Source organism: Epinephelus lanceolatus, chromosome 7 (assembly GCF_041903045.1).
Source record: "Epinephelus lanceolatus isolate andai-2023 chromosome 7, ASM4190304v1, whole genome shotgun sequence".
NCBI lineage: Eukaryota > Metazoa > Chordata > Actinopteri > Perciformes > Serranidae > Epinephelus > Epinephelus lanceolatus.
In genome coordinates this window covers 10,403,051-10,429,094 of record NC_135740.1, presented here as the reverse complement: position 1 = coordinate 10,429,094, position 26,044 = coordinate 10,403,051, and the positions used below count along the sequence as shown (strand labels likewise).

Genomic DNA, 26,044 nt, shown 5'->3' with positions numbered 1-26,044 from the left:
TCTCTCAATCTGTTGTCCTTTCTTTGTCATCACATCCTCCCACTTCTTTCTCCTACTTTGACTCCTTTCCTAACATCTTCACATTCCTTTCTTTCTGTCTTTTCTTTCTTTCAACTTAGCTGAACCTCTATGTTCATTTTATTGCCATCTGTAAGAATTAAAAATACATGCAGGGGAAATTTTAAGGGGCAAGAGGGAGAGTGCATGTGATAAAAATACAAAACACTCTTTGCTTTCACGTTTTTCTTCCTCCTTCCACCCCTTCCCCCCCTTTCCCTCCATCGGACTCCAGTGCGCCCATCTACCCTCACGCCACCTCCTCTTTATTCTACCTCAGTCCTTTTCCACATTCTTCCTGGTGCAATATCTAATATGATGAGGAACATGAGGAAAAAGACAGGGAAGCTTGAATATTTTAATCGGAAATGAATGGGACCTGTACATCAGAATGTTGGAAAGGTGATGAAATACTTCCAATTCAAATCAATGAGAGAATTTCCCTTTTTTTCTTGGGCAATATGGCCAAAAATGTTATCATGATAAAAATGTTCATATCAGTCTTTATCACAATAACTGTTAAAATATTATTTCTTTCAAGTTTAAGGGTTGATTTATGATGAGTGAAAGTTGAAGAAAACATGTTTAATTGTGGTTTTAAACTATTATTCATTACCTGATCATGACAAACACTTGCCAAATCACAGAATATTTACCATGTCTGAGAAAAAATGCAAAAATGCTCTAATCAAAACAAAGATGTCATTTAATAATATATATATATATATATATATATATATATATATATATATATATATATATATATATATATATAAATGAATGAAAACAATAAAATGAGAAATGTTAAATCTGGTCACCAGCATGTGTAATATATATATACATACAGACAGGTCCATAATTATTTGGACAATGATACACTTGTCGTCATTTTGGCTCTGTACACCACCACAATGGGTTTTAAATGAAACAATGAATACCTGCTTAAAGTGCAGACTCTCAGCTTTCATTTAAGGCTTTTTTCAAAAATGTAGTATGAACCGTGTAGGAATTACAACCATTTCTTCACACAGTCCCCCGACTTTAAGGGCTCATAAGTATTTGGACAAACTAACATAATCATCAATTAAACAGTCAGTTTTAATACTTGGTTGCAAATCCTTTACAGTCAATGACTGCCTGAAGTGTTGGACACATAGACATCATCAGATGCTGGGTTTCTTCCCTGGTGATGCTCTGCCAGCCCTTTACTGTAGCCGTCTGCACTTCCTGCTTGTGTTTTGGGTGTTTTGCCCTCAGTTTTGGCTTCAGCAAGAGAAACGCATGCTCAATTGGATTCAGGTCAGATGATATGACTTGGCCATTGCAGAACATTCCACTTCTTTGCCTTAAAAATGTCTTTGGTTGCTTTTGCAATATGCTTCAGGTCATTGTCCAACTGCACTGTGAAGCATCGTCCAATGAGTTTTGAAGCATTTGGTTGAATCTGAGCAGATAATGGTGCCCTAAACACTTGAGCTTTCATCCTGCTGCTCTTGTCAGCAGTCACATCATCAATAAATACAAGAGAACCAGTTCCACTGGCAGCCATACATGGCCATGACATAACAGTGCCTACACCATGCTTCACTGATGAGGTGGTGTGCTTTGGATCATGAGCAGTTCCTTCCCTTCTTCCTTCTCTTGTCTTCCCATCATTCTGGTAGTTGATCTTTGTTTTATCTGTCCATAGTATGCTGTTCCACAACTGTACAGGCTTTTTAGATGGTTTTTGACAAACTCTAATCTGGCCTTCCATTTTTAAGGCTAACCAATGGTTTGCATCTTGTCATAAACCCTCGGTATTTATTCTAGTGAAGTCTTGTCGTGCTTACAAGAGCAGCAGGATGAAAGCTGAAGTGTTTGGGGCACCATTATCTGCTCAGATTCAATGCTTCAAAACTCATTGGACGATGCTTCACAGTGCAGATGGACAATGACCTGAAGCATACTGCAAAAGCAACCAAAGACATTTTTAAGGCAAAGAAGTGGAATGTTCTGCAATGGCCAAGTCATATTATCTGACCTGAATCCAATTGAGCATGCGTTTCTCTTGCTGAAGCTAAAACTGAGGGCAAAACACCCAAAACACAAGCAGGAAGTGCAGACGGCTGCAGTAAAGGGCTGGCAGAGCATCACCAGGGAAGAAACCCAGCATCTGATGATGCCTATGTGTCCAACACTTCAGGCAGTCATTGACTGTAAAGGATTTGCAACCAAGTATTAAAACTGACTGTTAAATTGATGATTATGTTAGTTTGTCCAAATACTTATGAGCCCTTAAAGTCGGGGGACTGTGTGAAGAAATGGTTGTCATTCCTACACAGTTCATACTACATTTTTGAAAAAAGCCTTAAATGAAAGCTGAGAGTCTGCACTTTAAGCAGGTATTCATTGTTTCATTTAAAACCCATTGTGGTGGTGTACAGAGCCAAAATGATGACAAGTGTATCATTGTCCAAATAATTATGGACCTGACTGTATATATATATGTAGTTGTATAGTTTAGTTAGTTAGTGTAGTTACATTTTGAAAGTGTTGTGAAGCAGAGAATGTGAACAAAATAAATAGACAAAAAAAGTCAACTGTGATCAGTATTTACTGTTCAAGTTTTGAATGAGTATGTAGGCTAATTTCTGCCACTTCTTCATGTAAATGATAACAAAAGAGGGACTTTGATGGCATTGTGAGGTATCGCGGGTTAATTCGTTGCCAATAAAAATCTATGTGATGTGATTCAGGCAAAAATCATTTTCATGGATGAATAAATGTATTTTCAGTCACATTTATTCACATTGTGTCACTTCATTCTAATGAAATAAATGTAACTCAATCACATTAACTTACTAACTTAGCCTTAGATGAGTCAACTGCCCTTGCAGCTATTGTGGCTAACGTTATGTTGTGAATTCAAACTTGGGGCAGCCTAGAGCTGTTATATGTGCTTAAAACAATCATACTAAAAATTGTACATTTTGTTATATTATAAGGTTACTTGGGATGTAAATCACTAGTTTCACAACGATACGATTTTATATAAATTCTTTGGACAAGAATACGATATTTTTCAATATTACAAAGACTGCCACCATTGGTTTAAGTCACTGCATCTCCCTAGAGAAAAGCACAGTTGAATTTCAGGCTGCATGTGTGTTTTTTCAGCCTAACATTATTGAAACAGAGCAGCTGATGTTGCTGTAGTGAGAAGTTAGGGGAGTGAGATGCCTGGCAATGCAGGTACATTGTATTTTATCTCGTAACATCATTGTTTATATATGACATGCTTTGTCTGTTGACTCGTATTTTCTACAAAATCCAAAATATTTCCACACTGCTGATTGATTCCGCGTAAATAGCATTATCCAGGTCGCCTTTTTCTCAGCCTCTTGTCATTATCTGCCTGCCAGTGTTTGATGGTGAAACAGAATTTCAAAATAAAAGCATATCCTTAAGATGATGGCATCTGTGTTTTCACTTTGCATTGATGAATTTGGATCTTTGATTATTAAATTGATATATTGATCCAGACCCCTAAATGTTATCGTATGCATTAGCTTGGTGGATAGCTGGTTTCCTCTTCTTCTAATACTACGTTTCCTTCTTCCTCCTCTGTTTAATGGCATGTGGTAACTAGCATTTCAGGTTCATTAGCACCCTGGCACATATGTGGTTTAATTGTATCTATTAATTATTGAACATTTGTATTTCTATTGAGGAAAATTATATTGAGATAAATATCGTTATCATTTTATCACCCAGCCATACAAAGCCAGTGTTTTCTTGTGTGATGATACTGCCTTATTGTTCAAAAGTACAATGAAAGAGGTTAAACTCTTGGAACACTTTAATATGCAATGTTGACCGCTTTATCTGACCGATGAGTCGACTCAGTTTTACCAACCTTTTATTATAATTAAATGAGAGTTTGAGGCTCTGTCATGCCTTATTGACTCTGCATTCAGTAATAGATTCACTCAGTGAGACCAAATCATTCTGTCTCCTTTCATGAATACAGTTAGGTTTAACTTTCGAAATATATGTCATCTTCAATCATTGTTTGCTGGCTGGGAAGGCAGAAACACTACAGTTTTGGGAGGGAGCCTAATTAATGTTCACCACCTGTAGCTACAAGCAGTATACGGTATGAAATGTTGATTAAATATGTATCTGACACAGAGAGCTCAGTGTGGAGAAGAAAAAGAGTCAATTTCCCCTCTAGCTTCTGCAGTGAAAAGACTGATGGAGAGAGAGAAGAAGAAGAGGTAGGAGAGTGGGCAACATCACTTTATTCCTCTTCTGTCCGCTCTGAGCAGACACTTTGCTTTGAATTCATGCTAATTCGCTCAATCCCAGTAATATTTGTGCTATTTCACAATTCTATCACATTATCATTTTTTTCTAACAAAAATTGGTAGACTGGGCCTTCAGTGGCTTAGTGATAGAGCAGGCGCCCCATGTACAAGGCTGTTGCCGCAGCGGCCTGGGTTCGACTCCAGCCTCTCTCTCTCTCTCTCCCCCACACTTCACTATCCTATCAATTAAAGGCAAAAATACCCATAAAAATATCTTTAAAAAAAAAAAATGGTAGACTGGAAAATGGCTTATCAATTTAAAGTCATTACCACAGTTTTCTGCATAAAAGTAATCAAAATAAACACCACATTTGTAATCAAAAGAAAACTTTTCCTTACCGTGTCTGAGGCCATAGTTTTCTGCTGGAAAATGGTGGTTTGCTCACTCTGGGTTTGGAGTAAGTTACTGCCCCAAGCGAAGTCGTTGAAGTATCTCAGGGTCTTCTTCACAAGGGAGAGTAAAATGGAGTGCAGACAGGTGGACGAATGGATCGATATCGATGCGGCATTAGCAGTGCTATGGGCAATGCGCTGGTCTTGTTGTGGTGAAGAGGGAGCTAAGCCGGGAAGCAGAACTCTTGATTTGCCAGTCCATGTACTTTCTGACCATCACCTATGATCATTAGCTTTGAGTAGTGACCAAAAGAATGAGATTGCAGATACAAGCAGCCGTAGGGTGGCTGGGCTCAGCCTTACAGATAGGTTGAGGTGCTCAGACATCCTACTCTTTTGTGTCAAAAGGAGCCAGTTGAGGTGTTTCAGACATCTGATCAGGATACCTCATGGGTGCCTCTCAAGGCATGTTTAATTGGTAGGAGGCCCTGGGGTAGACTCAGAACACACTAGAGGGATTTTTCGCCAGAAGAAAATGTTTGCATTGCACACTTTTGGAAACCATGAATATGCTCTATGTGCATGTTTTTATACAGATCATATAAACGTTTGTTAAGTGATGTAGTATATGATCTGACTTTGTCGAGATGGAGGGGATGGTGGATGGTGGATGGTGTGCCGCCTTGGTGAGATGCCTGCCAAGCTGCAGACCACTGTTCCAGACCAACAAACAACAAAACCGGCAGTGTTTTAGCAGTTTTGTCACTGTTTTTCAGCAGCTTTTTAGGCATCAAATGCGGGTGTTTTGTATCACCCTGCTGCTGTTTTTTTAAGCATGACAAGTGCTTTACAGAGACATAGCTGCTTTTCCAGGGGTGACTGTGCCTCCATATGAGGTATTTTAAGGCAAAACATGATCTTTTCCTAACCATGATCATGTGGGTTTTGTGCCTAACGTGCCACACGTTAAACACAGCACTGTTGAATGCTATCGTTCAATGTATTTGACACATAATAACATACAAATGTAATGTATCTATGGTTTGCAGAGACATACAATGCCGACATTTTTTCTAGCCATTGGGTTGGGACTGGGAACAACTCGGGATCCCCCAGGAGGAGCTGGATAATGTTGCTGGGGAGAGGGACATTTGGAATGCCTGCTGTCCCGGCAACCTGGCACTGGATAAGCAGAAGATAATGGCTGGATGGCTGGATGGATGGATGGATGGATGGAGGGATGTTGAAAATAACTCAGGCAGCAGAACTGAAATATTTCTAATCTAATACGTAAAACCAATCATTTGGAGTTTCTTGTCAGCACCATGTTATTGTGGGAACAACTGAGATTACCTTCTAAACTGCATTCAGGGTGGGAAAAAAAACTAACTGCTCAAGCTAGCAGCTAAAGACAAACCTGCCAACAAACAACACCTCTCGAAGAGATTCCTCAATCAATTTGAATTCTTATGGTAATCTTTGACAAACCATAATTATTAGTATGTTGTGTTGCAAATAATTTTGACACCCAGCAGGTAAGTCATCTCCACTAATTACAGAAAAATATCTGTTTCCATAGCTACTAGATGCTTAGTTATTGTCATCTGGGTTCATCAAAGGTATTTTCTTTTTTTGTTTTTTGCTACTGAAAACTTCTCCTTGCTACAGCCCTGATGAGAGCCTTGACAGTGAACCACAATAGTAAAGTTCATGGCCTGGATGTAAAAAGAGACCTGGATACAATGTTGGAGGCAGGACCCCATTCATTCCTATGAGTTGCTCAGTGGCGTATGAAGCTTAAAACATTTAGCTACCACGTATGGAATTACCCAGATGATTGGCGATGCTTCCACATCATAGTGCAAGAGCACTAGAGACTTCTGACGGCCGAGCCGGCTACCTCCAGTTTAGCACTCCTCTAAGCTGAATGGGTAAAATGATTTAATCTTGTGGTTCCTCTAGTCTTTCCAAAAGTTATCAGACTGAATGGATCACACCCCGGCAGTGACATGAATTATTTTGCATCGGTTATGACGCTCAAAATAATTAATCTCCTATTTACAGACATCTCTTTGACAATGTAAGTCTATGGAAAAAGTCTTTTTAGACCCAATGGCATCAAGTGATGGACAGACCTGGAAATTGTAATTCCACTGTTTGGCCACCATAAAAACTGGCATCAGGGCCTGATGCACTTACTGGGGCTTGTTTCATGGCTTTAAAAACCAGAAGGATTAGCCAAAAGATGCTAAAACACTCGGGGTGCATCTTTAACATAACACATATTATACTTATTTGCCCGATATTTGTAGCTTTAAATATAACTGCAAATTAATGCATTTTTTAAACCCAGGGACAAAATTGATGCAGATTTGAAAGCCTTTACTAACACTGAAAACCCATACAGAGTAAATATTCCTTTAAAATGTAACTGAGACAATATGAGAAGTTAACTGCAGCTGCGACCTACCTCACTGAAACAGGAGTGGCCCGAGATATTTAGAAAATGTGTGACAATGAAGCAGCTATTAAGGGCTACATATATCATTAGCTTCGCTGTGCTCTTTCTTATCCAACTTTTGCCCATTTGAATATAACTTTTTACCATAATATAATTTTTTGGATATTATCTGCTTGTCTGGCTCAACCTTGAACCTGCAGATCACGTTAACCCAGACGAGTTTTGACGTGGCCGCCTCATGCACAGCGCCGTCCATCAAATGCGCACTGAGCCGCTTCATCTCTCTCCCCTCATCTGTCTCCTCTGGATCCAGGTGAGGAGGCGATTGGCCATATGCTCTCTCCCTCAGATGTAACCTCAGAGAGAGGAGGCGAGAGTGGAGAGGAGGCGTAATATCCTGGCAGAAGCTCCTCTCTACTCTGTCGCCCTCGGGGGAAACAATGTTCCACTCTTCTCCTCTCTTTTGGCCAAAGGAGCGAGAGATACTAAAGGAGAAGAGGAAAAAAGAAGGAAAAGGATGTGTGCAGTGTTGGCACACACTCCTCCCCTCTCCTCTCCTTCTGGCAGACAAGCTATCTGACACAACTGATTACTCATCTCATTACAGTCAGCGCTTAACCTCTGTGAGTGTGTGTGTGTGTGTGTGTACGAATGGCTACATATCCACGCTTAATTGTGTGAACATACATGCGTGCCTGCTCCTATGTGACCTTCTGTGAGTGGATCTGGCCTCAGTCCACTCAATGCACTCCAGGAAATACTTGAGGATGCGGTTTGATCGAATAACATTTGATCTGACATATGTGGGTTTAGTAAACTTAAGCATGTTCTAAGCAGCTGTATTTGTGTATTTACTGTGTGTGGTTAGTGTGTCATATGTTCATGTCACGTTAACAGGAGTATCTCCAGGCTCATCAGCGCCATAAACTTAGCAGTTCTTGTATGGGTCCTTAGAGTTCATTTGTGTTTAGCATGCCAAGCTAAATGTCCCGCAGCACTTGGCTGTGCTACAGTCAGAAAATGCTCCGTCTCAGTGTGCTGAGTGTGTACACCTACATTATATATTTTTATGTGTGTATATAAGAGGAAAAAAAGGAAGCGTCACAGCAAACATTTGGATATATGTCATGTATTTTCACTGTTGTCATGCAAGTGTTGCTACAAAAAGGGCTCGCTGTCAATCATTGTGTGTGAGGAGAAGTAAGGAAAAGCTGAACAGGAGGAAAACAGACAGCAACAGTGCTGAAGGTGATATATTTGGTACTGTATTGTACATGACAGGTGCGGGATAAGGAAAAAATCTTCTTCCACGGTACACGTAATTTTATACAGCAATGTCAGTATTTATCACCATATCCCCCAGGGGTCAATTTTAGGCCCAACTCTTTTTAATCTCTACATGCTTCCTTTGGGGGACGTCATCAGGAGGCACGGCATCAGCTTTCATAGTTGATGATATGCAATTGTACATCACCGTGTCTCCTGATGACACAGGGCCAATTGATGCCCTTTTTAACTGCATTTTAGATATAAAGTCATGGATGGCAGCGAATTTCCTGCAGCTTAACCAGGACAAAACAGAGGTTTTAGTCATTGGTCCTGAAGGCCAGAGAAAGAAACTTTTACCAAAACTACAGGATTTTAAACCAACACAATCTGTAAAAAATCTGGGTGTGATTTTTGACTCTGAGCTCTGTGTTATTCCACATATTAAAAACATAACAAAGGCAGGTTTCTACCACCTTAAGAATATAGCCAGAGTCCGCCCGTTTCTCTCTCAGGCCAGGACGGAGGTGCTGATGCATGCTTTTATCTCCTGTAGGTTAGATTATTGTAATGCCCTGCTCTCTGGTCTTCCCAAAAAGAGTACCTCAAATCTACAATTATTACAGAATTCAGCTGCATGAGTGCTGACGAGGACCAGAGGGCAGGAGCACATTACACCAATTTTAAAATTGCTGCATTGGCTCCCCGTGCGCTTCAGGATCGATTTTAAGGTTCTTTTATTAGTTTTTAAATGTCTTAACGGTCTTGGGCCTTCTTATTTATCTGACCTGCTTTTACCATATCAACCCTCGCGGACCCTGAGGTCCTCCGGCACAGGCCTTTTAACCATACCACAAGTTAGGACTGAAACACACGGGGAGGCGGCATTTAATTATTATGGCCCCCGATTGTGGAACAGCCTGCCGGTGAACCTCAGAGCTGCAGAGACTGTTGATGTTTTTAAAAAGAGGCTCAAGATTCATCTTTTTAATCAGGCTTTTAACTGATCTCTTTATTTATCTATTTTAAATTCCTCTTATAACCGATTTATCCATCTATTATCTATTTTTTATTTATTTTTTATATTCTTACCCTTCCTCTTTTTACGTTCTTATCTCATTTAACCTTTATCTTTTGTTATTTTAGTTAGCCTATAGGTTTTAGTTTTGATGCATTTTATGTCTCTGTTTTAGATCATTCTTACCTAGCTACTAACTCAATATAATGAGCTAAATAGCTTTTTGTTGGGTGGGAGGGTTGGGTTTTCTCTTTTCTTTTTGTTTTCTGTTTGGATCTTTGTTGTTTTTAACCTCTGTGAGGCACTTTGTGTTACTGTTGTATGAAAAGTGCCATATAAATAAAGTTGATTTGATTTGATTTGATTTGATAGGACATTTTTTGTATAGTGTATGAAATCCCCCAATAAGAACACTTTTTTTTTAATCCATGTGAAATAAATTCCTAAAACATCAGTAAAATGTGCAGAAAATGTACTGATGTATTAGAAACTATTGTGTTGTTACTACCAAGGTACTCTAAATGGGACAGTTTATATATTTTAGCAAACACCACCCAGCCACATCAAAAACCTGGCAGCATATAGGTGATATTCTGGTATTGTGTCTACCCCTTGTTGTGCATTTGCTTGTGTGTGGTGATGATATTCTGCCCTTTAGCTTAAATAGAATCTCTCTCTCTCTCTCTGTTTTCTTTTTCCCTGTCAGTTGCTCCGTTTCCTTCCCTCTCATCGTCAGCCAGAAGGTCACTTTTTACCTGCAGCCACACAACATAATAATCTGAACCTGACATAGAAGCTTTTGTGTGTGCATTGAATTTGTGCAGCACTTCTGAATTTGTGCCCACTTTGTATCACTCCTGTGTGTTTTCCATGTGTGTGTATGTGCGTACAAAGCTGGCAGAGTTAAATTCAGGGAACCCAGATGGCCTCCAATCCCAATTGAACCAAATGTGAATTTCCTCTCAGCCTTCAGGAGACACAATTCAAAAAGCTCAGGATTGGCACCGTGAGCTGAAGCTGGTCTTTTTTGGCTCCAGCTGTCATGACAATGTACCCTGATCCCCAGAAAATCCCCATGGGTTCTCTCATATAGTCGGCCCCACCATCTTTTCCAGTTCAGTCACTAGGAGGCTGTACATTGACGTGACATTACAGATAAAGGGAGGAGACAAATCTCCCCTCTTGTTCATGGCCAGGGGAGACAGCGGTAAATGTTCAGCGTTATCAAATCTGACTACTGGAGTCATGCAGGGAGCTGCTGTAAAACACCTGCTAAATGCACAACTCGGACTGCATAGCAGTTGATTTGTATATTCATGCTGTAACTGGGGGTCAGGCCGAGGGGGCCAGAGTGCTGGTGGACCGTGGCTCTACAGTTTGACAAAGAGGAGAATGGAAACAAGCAGGAGTAAATTAACTTTAATGAAATGACCTTGTCAAACAGGCTGTTTTCAAAGCCCACGTTTGCTGTTGAAAAAAAAATAACAACTTACTGTTTGTACTTAATTATTATTCATGAGAAAATAATATGTACTTGTTACTAAATTAACCCACTCCTCTGCTGTCATAAACAGCGACAGAGGGTGTTTTTGCTGTGTCCCCATTTTCACTCTACATTCAAATTTTATGCATGATGTAATAATTATCATATGCTCCTGTTTTGGAGATAGTATAGAGCAAATCATTCTCATCAATCAAACTACTCTGTTTTGCAAATATCTTCCCTAAGTTGTTTCACCACCATTTCAAATGAGTTTCAGTGTTTTTTGCAGCAGTGAGTCACTACTCCAGCTTCTTTGTGCATTGCATTCTGGAACACAGGTACCAATTCCTCTAACATAAATAACTTGTAAGTGGCTGTGCCTGAAATTACTCACTTCTCACTATATAGTTCACTATATAGTGACTTCACCACTTTGTAGTGCTTCCTTAATGCATGGTGAGAATTATTATACCCTATATAGTGGACTCAAGGATAAACTGTGTAAAAATAATGGACATAGCAACCATGAAACCACCCACTGGTTTGTAGACTCCCGTTCTGAGGCCCAGAATTTGGCATTCTGGCTGTTGCTATCTTGGATTTTTGGAAGCAGAAGTGACCAATTTTGGATGATAGGGTGAAGCTTTTGAGGAGCAAGGGATGGATATGACTGAGACCTGACAATATCTGCAGACAGTCTGTCACCGGGCCCCCAGGAAAGTTGCTCAGCCTTCCAGTGAATTTGTCCCAGTGGCCACCCATGGTACTGCAGCAAAACAGTCCCCTTTAGTCGAAAAGGCATTTTCTCCATAGACCGCCATTGTAAAAGACTATGGGGTACTATATTTGTAAAACATAATGTAGAAGTACATCGGGAAGCTAGAAACTTTTTTTGGTGCCATCTTGGGGTACAGTATCTAGTATCATTATACATGTATGCCTGTCACTCAAAGCTGTCACATCTGTAGTTATGCATATCTTTAAGTCTTAATATAATTTAAACAGGTGAGTTGAATAAAAATTCCCCCTCCTGTGCAGTTGTCATGAATAGGAAAATTAGCTGTATAGACGAAAATTGTTTTTGTTTACGGTTGTAAACATGTTTATTTGTGCTGTAAAGTTGGGCATTGAACATAGGGGTCTATGGGGATTGACTTGCTTTTGGAGCCAGCCTAAAGTGGCCATTAAAAGAACTGCAGTCTATGGTACTTCTGTGTTGGCTTCATTTTTCAGCCTCAGAGGTTGCCAGTTGGCTGTAGTGCATTGACAGAAGTAGTGTAAATCCAATGGTCACCTACCAAGCAATATATACGATCATGTGTAGTGTTTAAGGAAAAATGGCAGATGGACAAGAGGAAAGAAAGCCCAGGGACTGAAAGCTCTCGAAATCCATTTAACTTTAAACGACTGAAGACTGATATTGGGTGTCGTTTCCACAGAGCAGGACTCCCTAGACTGTGAGTAGAGAGGAGTGAATGATTTTGGACACAGCCAGTGTCTTCCAAAATGGCAGTTCTTGACCCAACTCCAAAGATTGTCATCTTTACTTTTAACCAAATAGGCATGGAGGTGAGAGCCAAGCCCGTTCTCAGACGTCTTGTCACGCCCCCCGCCGTGTGATACCGATGCCAAAGGCACTCTTTAGTGTCTTTATGCGATGCACCAGGCATTCAACTAACTCCAATGTAAATCCATTAGTGGCACTGCTTGACTTGAGCAACTGACCAGTATAAAAAATGATAAAGTCCATATAGGGTGGCAGGTAGACTTTCACCCAGGAGACTGCAGTTTGTGTCCCATATGAAACCAAAAGTCAGTGTGTGGTTGTCATGAACTGACATAACATATTTACATCACATTCAGCAACAAAAGCACGTATTCTAAGCCAAAACGTGATCTTAGCCATGTGTTACAATGTGTTTCAGCCATGTGGCATGTAGATATGCTGAAGGTTGCCCTGTGTATCCCTATCAGATGCTGAGCAGCATGTCAAAGCATCGGGAATGAGAACATGTTGGAGAGCCACAAACAGGTTTATAAGGTAAGTACTGAGAGATGGATTAACACATTAATGGTTTTGGTCTTTTAATAGGACTTGTTTACAATAACAAAAATACAGAATACTGCCAGCTGTATCCCTAAATTTTAGCAATTAAGCAAACGAGCCATACTGTTTGTTTTTATGTAGGGGAACTATTAGGGATTGTGATCAGCATGTACTGCTCATTTTTCAAAATACTATTTTTACCACCTTCTCCACACTTTGATAAACTCAGTGATCTTTCTCTGAAGTAGTCCTCTAAACACCAGGTGAGAAAAGCTGAGTTGATCAAAATATTGATATACTCACAAGTCGTCGTCGACTAAAACTACCCACTGCAACAACAAGCTAAATGAGCAGCAGTGAAAGCAGCCTGAGTAAGGAGGTGAAAAGCTGCAAACACATGCTTTCTCCTCTGCGTGCATGTAATATTGATTTACAGGAGGCGTTTCTAAGAAAACATGCAGGATTTTATACTTAATTTAGTCACTTTTCCAGTGTGAGTGCACTATATTCTCTAAACCTGCACATAACAAGTGTACATTTAGGATTTGTAACATGGACGCTGTGTTTTTCCAGCGCCCGGGTAGGGATTTGGGTGCTCGATGGTTGGTTGGCTCGGTGCCTCTGCTGCTGCTGCTGTGCGGTGAATCCTCACGTGGGACTTTTCAGCGGGTTTCTGGAGGGTTGTTTGGGTGGTTGGAAGGGTAACCCTGAGTGACTTATTGTTAAAATATTAATTAAGTTGTTCTAAGGCACAGGGAAGACATTAGAGAAGTGGAATTGAATAGCAGTCCCCTTTAAGTTCCACAAAAGCAGCTCTTTGCGATCATTTCTCTATTGATCGTCTTTTAACGCTCTGAAGAAGAATATTGACTGCTGAGTTAGCCACTGATTTGTGTAGCTCAACATATAATGTGCATGGGTGTGAGTGTGTGTGCATTAGCTATGATTGCATCTGTGTGTGCGTGTGTGTGTGTGTGTGTGTGTGTCCTCCTGCATCCTAAATCCGCCTAAATACAAAAAAGGGGCCTAAAATGGCCGCCACAGAACTGTCCCGCATATGAAAGCTGTAGCCTTGCATAGAAAGCATGAACGCTGTTGGAAAAAGCTCGCCTGGAAACGCTTCAGAGCACACTTTTGTTTGCTTGTTCCATCCAAAACAAGTCAAACTCAGCAGTTCACAAGAGGTGGCATGTTCCTCTGTTGTGATTTCACTCTCTATTCTTCTCTCAGGTGTTTGAAAAATGCTTCGGATAAATATTGGATGAGCAAACGTCAGCACAACGGCTTCAAATGTTGGAGGCTATTTGAATGCCAGCCGACACATTGTGGCAACTGTGGCATTTTGGTGATTTTCAGATTCTCCGTTATAGAGAAAATGCGCTGAATGTAAAAGCATTAAATGGGGCTTTCCCCTCAAAGTAAACTCCTGTTTTAGTTTTTGAACACTTGAAAGAGAAGGCGAGCGGCTCCAAAAACTGTCACGCAAACTGTTCTTTTCTTTGGATTTAGTGAAGCTCAGAGAGAAGGGTTTTTCCAGCAACTAGTTTGTTTTGTTGTTGACAGGAAAATAAGAAAGAAAAGGAAGATGAAAAATTTACTCTTTGCTCATTTATTCACTTTTCCGCATGCATATTTGAGAGGATAAGCAAGAGAGGCAAAAGCAAAAGCAACAAGCAGAGAGAAGGAGACAGGAACATTGAAAGAGGGATGATTAGAAAGTCAGCAGAGAGTTAGCATACAGCTGTTCACATTTTCTTTTCGGTGGTAAAGACAAGTATGACAGTTTTCAGAGCAGGACTCTAGCAGGCAACAGCAACTTAAAAGAGCTTGGAGACTTGCTGCGGTGGTTGTTTACAGCAACACCATATACAAATACATACATATCTGCAAATTTCTGTGTTTGAAGCTGAGAATTTTACAACTTGAGACACAGGAGTCCTACAACGTTTTAACTGCTGGACTTAATGTAAATGAATATAAGGAAAAGGGATATTTAACTTTAAATAGAGGTTGAATTACTTTAGATTAAGTGTGATTAATTAATTAAGTTTTATGGCCATTTCTCTGTTTTTAAAGGGTCAAAGGACGTCTTTGTTTTTCAGATGAATCCAGATCAGATGAAATTTCATTTTATTCCATACTGGTGTCTACACGAGCTGCACGACGGCTCACATAACCACAACCAGAAGCTTCAAGTCTATCTTCCATTTCCTGAGCATAACTGCCTTGATTGTGTATTAGGCTCTAAACACCACTGGAACCTGGGTAACCAACAGCAGTATAGTAGCTGAACCCATCCTGTGTAAACACTGACGCAGGCCTGAAGCTGCTGACGTGCTGCTTTCACTATGCAGCCAGTGTAGACAAAGGGTCACAGAGTTAGTGTTTGGCAATGGTTTATGAATTCATCTGTATTAGAGCTATGATTAATATTTGAGGACTGTCCTCACCAGACAAATGACGGCATCAGTAATTTGTTCAAACCATGGATTTATTGAAAGAAATGGATACTGTGTTCTGAGATAACCCCAAAACAAAAGTGGCCAAGGAAATTTGCTCTCAGACTTTGTTGTGCCTCTGTATTTTTGGATCCATAAGGCAGGCAATTCTCCACATGACTTTTCAAATGTTATTGGAATTAAATGTTCAAATTGCAATAATATAAAAGGTCATTTTTGAGTTTTTGTGAAATGATGTGAAGAACAAAATTATACCTGTTTAACAGCTGTAATTTGTAAAGACTGTGTATGGGAACGAGTCTTAGTAATCTCTTTAAGTAGCAAAGCTAGAAGTGGTGAGATGTTGTTATAACGTTGAAAAGGGAAGTTGTGTTGCGTTGTTGGGTCAACAAAACATGTGACTTTGACACATGGAGACATGGAGCCATCATTGGTTACTTTTGGGACAGTCATTCTTTTGGAAGCAGCAGGTAACAGGTTTTATACTACCTGAGAATATTCATTCATTCATTCATTCATTCATTCATTCCTGAGAATATAATCCAATAAGTCTTATTTCCATACATAGGCTTTTTACATTGTGTGAATATCTTATTTTGGAAGGCAGACGTAGTCTTATGTGTATCCTGGGCCGTTTTAAATGGATTTCCAGGTCAAAGTATGGTGACATTCAGTGATGGCTGGTTTATGGCATAGCATAGGAGGACAGGATTTGATCCAGCTTGGCTGACCGAGAGAAAGACTTAAGTCAAGCTAGCTGTCACTTGGTGGTCAAACCAGCCAATGTTAAAGTTAGAGACAGACGTAAGCAGAGCAGAGCGAAGTCTCTGAAGAAAGTAGGGCAGATAAATTAATGGCTTGACAAAACCCCGCATTCATGTCAGAATAAAAAACACAAGTTCCTGACTGGGAAAGTTCACTTGTCTACAGGTCAGAACAACAACTTGGAATGTCTGTGAAAATTCAGTACATGAGTCGCCAAGTTGACGTCATATGCAGATACTTGGTGGATGAAAATAAATGTTCGGTTGATTGCAATGAACTTTTTATTAATCCACAAGGGTTTCCCACACAATAATTTATTTGTGGTAGCCCACCAGGATAAAAAACATCTGCTGCAACAAATAGATTTTTGATTATTGGAGCTGGATCAATCATTAGGAGCACTATTGGCATATATATAGTACGTTTGGTTATTTACAGCACAACACTGTTGGAGCGTAGAGCATGCTCGAGACATAGAGCAATAGAATGTCAGGGGCATTGAAAGGGAAACTTTAAGACTGCTGGGTCTCAAAGTTTGCATTCACTTGCAGCAGCTGCTCCCCTCTGATCTGATCAGCTCTGAACGGCTCAACAGATAAATCATCCACCTAGCGAGTCACAAACTGCTGCTCAGGGAAAAAAAAAACCTCATGAAGAGCTCCATCTGCGCTGTATTCACAGACCCGCAAACACCTCAGAATTTAGAGAGGGGATACAAAGGGACACACAGGCATTAAACCAGTGCCTCAGTCCTGTGTCATTGTTTACACAGGATGGGTTCTGCCACCATACTGTTGTCAGCTACCACCACACATGCACTCTCAGTCAGCAGGAAACACCAACTCACATATTGCATGTCCATTTTTTCACTCATGTAATTTGTAATTTGGTATAAGGCTTTAACCGTTAGTTGCTGTCCATGTACATTAGTTAGAGAATGTTATTTATTAGCAGTAGTCAGGTAAAGTGTTATTTTAGAAGTGCTAGGGGATGTACTAGTGAAGAAACAAGTCTGAGACAAAATCACTTTGTAATATAAAGCTTCAAACTGATATCAGTGTGTTGTATTTTATTGCTCAGTCCATTTAAACAGCACATCTTCTTTATAGTGTCCATGTTGTTCCAACATTATGACTAATAGCTCAGGAACACACCAAAGACAGGCAAATGTGGGGCGTCAGTGGCTTAGTGGTAGAGCAGGCGCCCCATGTACGAGGCTGTTGCCGCAGCGGCCTGGGTTCGAGTCCAGCCTGTGGCCCTTTGCTGCATGTCTCTCCCTCTCTCTCTCTTTCTCTCTCTCCCCCCTTCACGCTTCACTGTCCTGTCAATTAAAGGCAAAAAATGCCCTAAAAATATCTTAAAACAAAAAAAAGACAGGCGAATGTCTTCCCAGCTCAGGAAATGGGACCATCTGAAGAGCATGTGAATGCAGCAGGCCCAGGTGTGGCCAAGTCTCACCCTAGTGAAACACCAACACAGAAACCAGAGGCAGTGTGCCTATAAATGACACCAAAACATAGTAGCCTGTTTGTTTCTGTTCATTTGGCTTACTTGGCTCACTGTGAAAAAAAAACCTCTTACAATGGGAGGGAAAACCCTGATTTGTATCTCTATTTTGATGAATTTCATGATATTCTGCAGTTTATTGATCACATTCTTTATTTCGTCCTTGTTTACCCCATCGCAAAAATCATAGGGCCCTGTATAGGGTAATGCAAAACCAGGATTGCAGATACTATAAGGGCTCTTGGGCTTAGATTGCATGTTTAAGAGACAAATAAGAATTGACTTCAGACATCAATTTAGGAGTGACTGATGCTTCTGTTCATTGTATAATCTGTCTGAGGCGAAGGTAAATGCAGCATAATGAGTATGGATGGCATACTGTGTATTCCTGTTATTGCATATCTGTCTGTGACTTGACTCTCGCCACATTAACACAATGCTTGCAGGAATGTGTGAGTGCTGCAGTCTATCACGTCTCTGACTGAAACACACTTTCTTCTGGTCACATCATATTGGCTTATGCTAATTTTTGCAGCATAAAGACACAATCAGTAATGAGTAATTTCCCCAGACATCAGTCTGAGTTCCTTGTTCATTTTTGTTTTTGTTATTTCATCTTGGTATTAAGGGAGAAGGAAAGATTTTGTGTCAAGAGGGTTCCTCTCTTTTGTCGTGTATGGTATAATATCAGTGACTTGTGTTACATGTGTAATGATCGAGACAAAGAGAGAGAGGCAGAGTGACTGAGAGAGATGTATTGATGGTTTTAAACACACCATATGTTGATCTTAATGAGATAATGAGTGACAGTTTGAGATCAGGAACTTTAACAGGTTGCACATTCTGCTGTGCATGTGTGCAACCTGATTCAATTATTCTCAATCACTTCAAATTGCTCAATTGCTGCATGTAAATACTGCAATTGCACACATTCATATGCAGACCTACAGCTGTTTTTCTTTGGTTTTTAATACTGTTGTTACAAAAATAGTTTATATGTATTTTGGTTATGAATTATTGTGTTTGAATGCACAGATGCATCTAAATTAACATTTATAGGACTGGTTGACATGTTTTATTTGAGTTGATTATGTTGACTTGGAGACCTTTAACATGTTAGAAAGAAAGTCTTTGCCAAGTGCTTGATTTGGGCTGGTATGTACTGGTACAGAGTTCTGCCATGTCTGATTTTCTCCCAAGTACCTCTACATCTGACTGTGTACCTTTCCCACAAAAGTCAGCAAGGTGATTATCAGCTGATACAGATTTTCAACCGATTATTTGGTGCATCCCAGCCCAAAAATTCATTAAGGTTTTAGTTTGTTTTTTTTTTAATTATGTGTAGTGGGCTGTACAAGATGTGGCCACACAATTACATGATAATACAGAACCCAGTTGTTATTGGACTTTAGTGGTGCAAATTCCCAAACAAATTTGCAATTAATCAAAACAGCATCTTTTGGGACCCCAGAGGTCTGGTGCCAAGAGGCAGTTGCCTTTGTAGTAGTAGTCCAGTCTAATGGCCGGTATACACTGTGCGATTTTGGGCTGTCCCAGACGAAAGATGGCCATCGTGAGAGCAATGTGGCGATATCTTTGATCAAGGCTCTAAAACAGTGGTCTTAAGTCGCACTGTGAGACAGGTTCAACAACGGCCGTTGTCAACGTCTTGCAACCAAAGATAAGTGTGACAGCTGTGTCACAACCTACGTCTACTAATCAACCCATAAAAGTGCAGCATGAAATGACACAATGGTCACCGCGACACTGGCACTAAACCCAAACAAATGATCGCTTACAATGGAGGTAAAATGAACAAAAAGAAGTTTGTGGAACTCCCAGAAAGAGCAAAGTTTGGTGGAGCTGTGGCAGCAGAAGCCTTGTTTATTTGATGTTTCCTCCAGCTGCTATCATGACCGTGAGAAAAAAGACGCTGCATGGAAGGAAATTGCAGAGGAACTGCAACTTCCAGGTGAGCAAGCTACCTATGGTGGCGCAGATGGATGACGTACGCTGATGCGGTGCATGCTGATGACCTTGCATATTGACGTACGTCGTAACCTGCGATTCAGAAGTAAACGGCCGTTGTACAATCGGCACACTTCAAACTTGACATCATACCAGTTTATTAGATCCACATCTCACAGTGTGTCATACAATGGTCTTATAAGATTGCTGAAATTGCAAAGTGTATAGAGGGCATTAGAGAAGCCAAGTTACAATGGATTCAGAATGTGTAAAGAACATTTTAAATGAACACAGGACACTCCAGCATTTATTGATGAGCATATTTACTGAATTCAGCTGTTGTTGCAACCTCCGTGTGATCAAAGGTGTCAGAATGCCTGAAACAAACCAGCTCGTAAAATGTTTGGTTGTTACCAACAGCCACACTCAAAGATGCCATCACAAACAGCAGCAAGATTTCAATTAAATATGGAAACAACTGAGCACACTTTTGGCCAAGTGTTTTCTAAAAAGCATTCCCAGTGTTTCACTCAGTTGGGCAAATAAAACGTGACAGAGGCAACTTGTGTGAAAAATGATGAAAGAGACCTTAAGGAGTTCAAAACCAGCTTACCTTCTAACCTCCACATACCTGCTGAATCACTTTCTGAAGCGGCCGTGATTGTAAAATTGCTGCTTTTTGGAAAATTACAGAAATATTTAAACGCACCCCCTCCAAATTCCAACATCAAAAAGGTGTGACTTGTTGTGCAACCATCTGACAAGCACTTCGGTGGAAGCATACTGACACCTTAACAGCTGCTTGCTGCAGTGCGTATCACACCAAGGCCACATGTGCTACTAGCGATTGTAACACCAAGCCACCCCCTCCAGCACTACTCAACAAGGCAACAAGACCTCCATAAACATTAAGGCCTTGTCTTTACAGGCTGTCTAATGTTATTTTGCTGTATTGTATATTACATATATGTATTTATTTTATATTATATCCAAAAAAAGGTCCATTGTTTTATAATCCACAGGGATTTCTGTGATGGAATAAATTCCATATTAATATTTAATATAAAAGCCACATGCTGTGCTGATACTGGTTCAAAGCAACGCCACATCTTTTCTCCAAATTCAAGTGAGTCTTTGAAAAGTCTTCAACTTATTCAAGCTACACAATTAACACTTAAGCATTAGAGCATGTAGGCAGAGTTCAAACACATGAAACACAGAGCAGTTTTCTAAAATAGTTAGAGCGCTGCTTTATCTCCTGCTCCAATATTGCTTCAGTACCTCTCACACCATGGGTTTGAAGCATGCCGACCCAAGATGCATCTTTGTATTGTGCACACACACACTATTTTCTGTCAAAAATCGGCTGAGACAATGGAGTTCACAAAGTGCTTTCGAAAAGAAACTAAGTGAGCAGTGAAGGTTTGAGTGGAGCAGGGTGAAATCTGAGGTGAGCCTGGAGCAGTGTTAAGCAAAGTGGCCTCGAGCGTGGAAGCGGAGTGAAGAAACAGCTCCATGAGCGAGGAGTGGAAATTCTCACCGCTCACATATTTTGTTGTATATGCAGTGTATGAAACCTTTTGCTTTTAAGAACACAACCTCTTTGATCTATGCGTTTTGTTTTACATGTAAACTTTTCTGCCTACACAGATACAGTACTGTATGGCCGATAGTGTCTTCTGTACAAATTGGGAAGATTGTGTCTGTGCTGAGTGCTTGTATTAATGCTCATTTCTGTGAGTGAGTATTTGGGTACTGTGTGTGACGTGTGTGTGTGTGTGTGTGTGTGTGTGTGTGTGTGTGTGTGTGTGTGTTTCAGTGGTGGGTCGAATCAGTGTGGCTGGTGTCTTGTGTGGGTGGACAGGCAGACAGCACCCTGCTTGCAACCTGACAGCAACTATCCACAGAGGGAGAGGGGGCAGGGATGGAGAGAAAGAGGGAGAGAGTGATAAGAAGAGAGAGGGAGTAATGTGATCAGAGCAATGTTTCTCAAAATACCACAAGCATGCCTTACTGTACTGTAAATTCTTAAAAAGCTGAAGCCTTCATTTCCCTGTTTTATGCGTTCGTTCATTTTAGGAAGAAGGGTTTGTATTTACATACATTCCAATACTGCATAGGGACCAAGGCGCCAGTCATGAACCACAGCAAGGGATGCAACAAATAATCAATGTAGTTGACAAATATCGATCACCACGTAAGCTGCCAACAAATTTAATTGTCAAAAGACATTGGCTATGATGTGAGTCGGTGCCCGGTGATGGTAGTGACACCGCTTACTGAGAAGGAAACACCTTCACGATCAAAAACCCCCAGAGTGGAGGAGCATTTCACTGTAACCTCAGCCAAAGAAGGTTGTGAACTGTTACAGGACTCTGGCAAGAAGGAGGAGGCATGCGCTTTATGATGAAAAAGGATTGGTGTGACAGAAGGAATTTTGAAATGCTGTCCCATTCCTGCTTGCCATGCGTCACAGGGGGAATGGACACCCTGGATCACTGCTATGTGTTGGACACTTGAGCACAAAGGAAGACTCTCAGGCGTGCATGAGTTTAAGATCCTTTACTTCTGTAAACACAGAAACACAAGCACATCAGCACGATCACATCGCGACATGCAGGCTGGCTGGGGGGTCCACTGATTAATTAGCGCTAGCTTGCACCTCACTTAAACTAACCAGTCCCGTTCCTGACAAACTGACATTAAACAAAATATGCGCTTGTGCTTAAACACTTAGCTAACACACTGATAACATTTGGCACACTTACACAACTCATATTTCAGTAGGTTACGCTTTTGATGTTGTGATTCGCCATTTACTCCTGTTAGGTGAAGCACGTTTTCATCTGACTTTTACTCAACTGGCAAAACGCTGAACAGTAACACACATTTGCATTACAGTCTCTTATTATTACACACTCTGTATGCTCACGTGTCACAACATCATATTCAACATATTTCCATACTTTCAGCTCACCTGTAAACACAGAAACACAAGCACATCAGCACGACCACATCGCGACATGCAGGCTGGCTGGGGGGTCCACTGATTAATTAGCGCTAGCTTGCACCTCACTTAAAGGACCCTTAGGCTGCCTCAAAGTGCCTGTGAAGAGCTTTACTCATTTTATACACATTCTAACCCACTGCAAATATTAGCTGATCTTGTGCACAAATATCAGATTACAAATAAATACAAATAATGACAGCCAAATAATGAGAAGATAGTACACACATAATACAAACGAAGAATGGGGGGTGTCCGCTTATATTGCCGACATTACTATGAGTCCCACATATGCATCTTTCAGAGGCGGCTGCAGAGCAGAATTGCTGCCAGCATTTGGGAGGACCGACCTGTGGCCATCTTAATAAGGTTAAATTTGTAGCCTGTATAATAACGATAGGTGACATAACAGCTCCCAAAAGATGAAGCCAGGACATCTCAATCACCCCCTGGTGGCTGGCTACAGTATAGGTCATAGAGCCCACTCTCTTCATGTTAGCAGACAGGACATGGGCCATACTAAAAACTCAAAGTACACGTCAAATATTTTTTTTCCAAAAGATGTTGTTTTGTCATTTTAGATTGTTCTTATCACACTGGAGTATGTTCAGCTTTTATATTTTTCCCGATAAATTTGGTTTAAATTAGTTATTTGATGCTATAAAAAGGGTGTTAAACGGCAGGATCCTGATCAACAGTGCTTCTCTGGTTTGGTTGGACAGCGGGGAACTCAGTACTGTGGAAATCACTACTGTGCAGACTCTAGATTCCCAAATGGCAGTAGCCAAATCAGTGATATTATGGCTTCATTATTGTACAGTGGGTGGAAGTAGAGACACGTTGTCTATCTTTATATTAAGTCATTGGGGTCAAAATTAGTAAACAAACTATGACACATGCTCCTAATGATGTGAGAGGTCAGGACATTATCTTATATGATTTCATGTGACAAATACTCATTGATTGATTGTTGAAATAACAACTACTTAGGTCCATGACGGGCTTTGATTTCAGTTGAATGTTTTGTTGTATCAGCAGGAAAGTGAATTAAAAGACATATTTTGGAATGAAGCATTCACCTTTATCATCTTTATTGTTAGTGAACACATGCATAAAACAACCTCAAGCTAAATTTACAACCTGATAGCTAAATAAGAGCTAAGAATAATAAGAATAATTGTGCGATTCATAAATTGAGTAGCTGATCATTCATTTCAATAATCAAAAGATTATTCAAAATAATCGTTGGTTGCAGTCCTAACCACGACATCTCAGGGGTGAATCCGACCGGAGACCTCATTTCCCTTCATTTCTGCACTGTCAGCCTGGCGTTGTCAAGGATCACTATGAGACAAAAGTACAGTATGCAGATCTTTTATTTAAGCTTGACCTTTAGGCTTTTAATGTGAAAATCTTTAGGAAGTGCAGGATATCACTGACAGCAGTTGAATGTTAGAAAAAACAAACGGCAGAGTAGAAGCATTTGGAGATCATTAGTGAATGGCTTTTTTGTTCTTGCTGACTTTATTTGAGACTTTGCCGTTATTTGAACTCTGGCTTTTATAGTATTTGAGAATTGATTTTCAGTCTCTCTGAGCATGGTGTATTGGTGTGACCTGTGGAGGGAAAACAGAAAAAGAATGAGATTGTACAAGTTCATGGAGAGAGAGGAAAGGAGTGGGAGGGAAAGATGGAAAGACAGATTGAAGAGGAGGAGGGAAGAGAAAGGCTGCATTCTGCCTTGACAGCCCATATTGTATCACTCTGATCCCAGCTTGGCTCTGATTGATAGCATAATTACAATATGGATATGAGATATTTACATAAGGCCATCACAGTTATTCACAGCCACATACTTTTCACTGAGCACATGACCCTCAAGCGCTCCATGAAGCATGCTGTTGGCACAAGAATACTGTAAAGAGCAACTTCCTGTTCACATGTATCACTACTGTGGGATTTGTAACTGACTAATGTCAGTGATCATGTATTTATACAGTAGTGAATGGTATTTATATCATTACCCCCGACTGTTTCCTGGGTTTCACAAAAATACTGTTTGGCATTTTCGTGGTCGCTGGAATTTTTGCTGAGACATTTAATGTCAAAACATGAAGGGATGCTGCATATCGTTGACTTGTATTTTTTTATGTGCTGTTATGATGTCAACCCTTCATATTTGATATATTTCACTGCCATTTTGGAAAAATACCTGCATCCTCTAAAAGCTGTTTTTTTATATCTCAAAAGAGGTAAGGGATTATTTGAAATTACTTACGTTTCTAAAAGTGCAAAAGACAAGCAATGATGACATTTGTTGTGACGACGGTCCCTGGCCAGATTCAGACAAGAAATATTGAGGTGACATGCCATGTGTGCTTGATTTGCCGTTTATTTAGAACAATCATACATTTATTAAAATTACACTGTGTCACGAACTGTTTTTGACCCATGAGCACGTGAAACTCAGCTCACAAAGGGCGATGTGCACTGTCAGTGTGGGGGAAAAAGTGAAAAATGTCAAATTTCCAAATGTCAGAGTTATCACGGAAGGTTAGCACAGAGCAGCAGCATGTTATTCCTACAGTCTTAGACAGGTCCAGTGATATTTGTGTACATGAACAAGCCTGTCTCAGCTCAGTGCTATTTTGGTGAGGGTCGCTGGGTTACAGTGAAGACGAACAAACCCCATCAGAGCTAAGAACTCCATCAAACTATTAGGTTGTAGATGCTATTCAACTTTTGGTTGCCAGTTCACTTTAGTATGTTTACTGCCACCTCTCAAACTGTAAGGAAGCTAACAATGCTTGTATGGAAATCAATCAGCTTTTACAGTAAGTAGGGCTGTCCAGTATATCAATACTATAGATATCATCTTCGATTTAGCTTTGACACATCAGAGACCCGGGCCCACATATGAGTACACCTGACCCAAATGACCAGTTGATTGATCTGTGCCTGAGTCCACCTGAAACAATGTCTCTGGTATGGTTCATGTGTACTCCGATACAGTACACATCAGGTGTCAACACCAACTGTACGAGAACACCAAAGTGGACTGCTGTTTAACACAACTACAAGGAGTTTTAAATCAGTTATGAAACATTCTCAGTGTAATACTGATGCCTCTATATCAGGTTTGTCCAAAGTCCAGCCTGGGGACCAATCGTGGCCCCTGGCTTGTCTTTCAGAATATACTATATGTGGCCCACCACACAATATTGGGTAATCACTATGCATTTTTTCTGTTCACTTCACAATTGCAAGACTATTTTACAGTTTGTAGACATGCAACAAGCAGGAACTACGCAAGCGGATCTAAAGT

General features: G+C 40.4%; 1 protein-coding gene across 3 annotated transcripts in view; it reads left to right on the top strand.

Annotated features, from left to right (window-relative positions):
• il1rapl2 (interleukin 1 receptor accessory protein-like 2) overlaps window positions 1-26,044 on the top strand; it is a 633,588-nt gene that overhangs the window by 59,948 nt on the left and 547,596 nt on the right. The window lies entirely within an intron of this gene.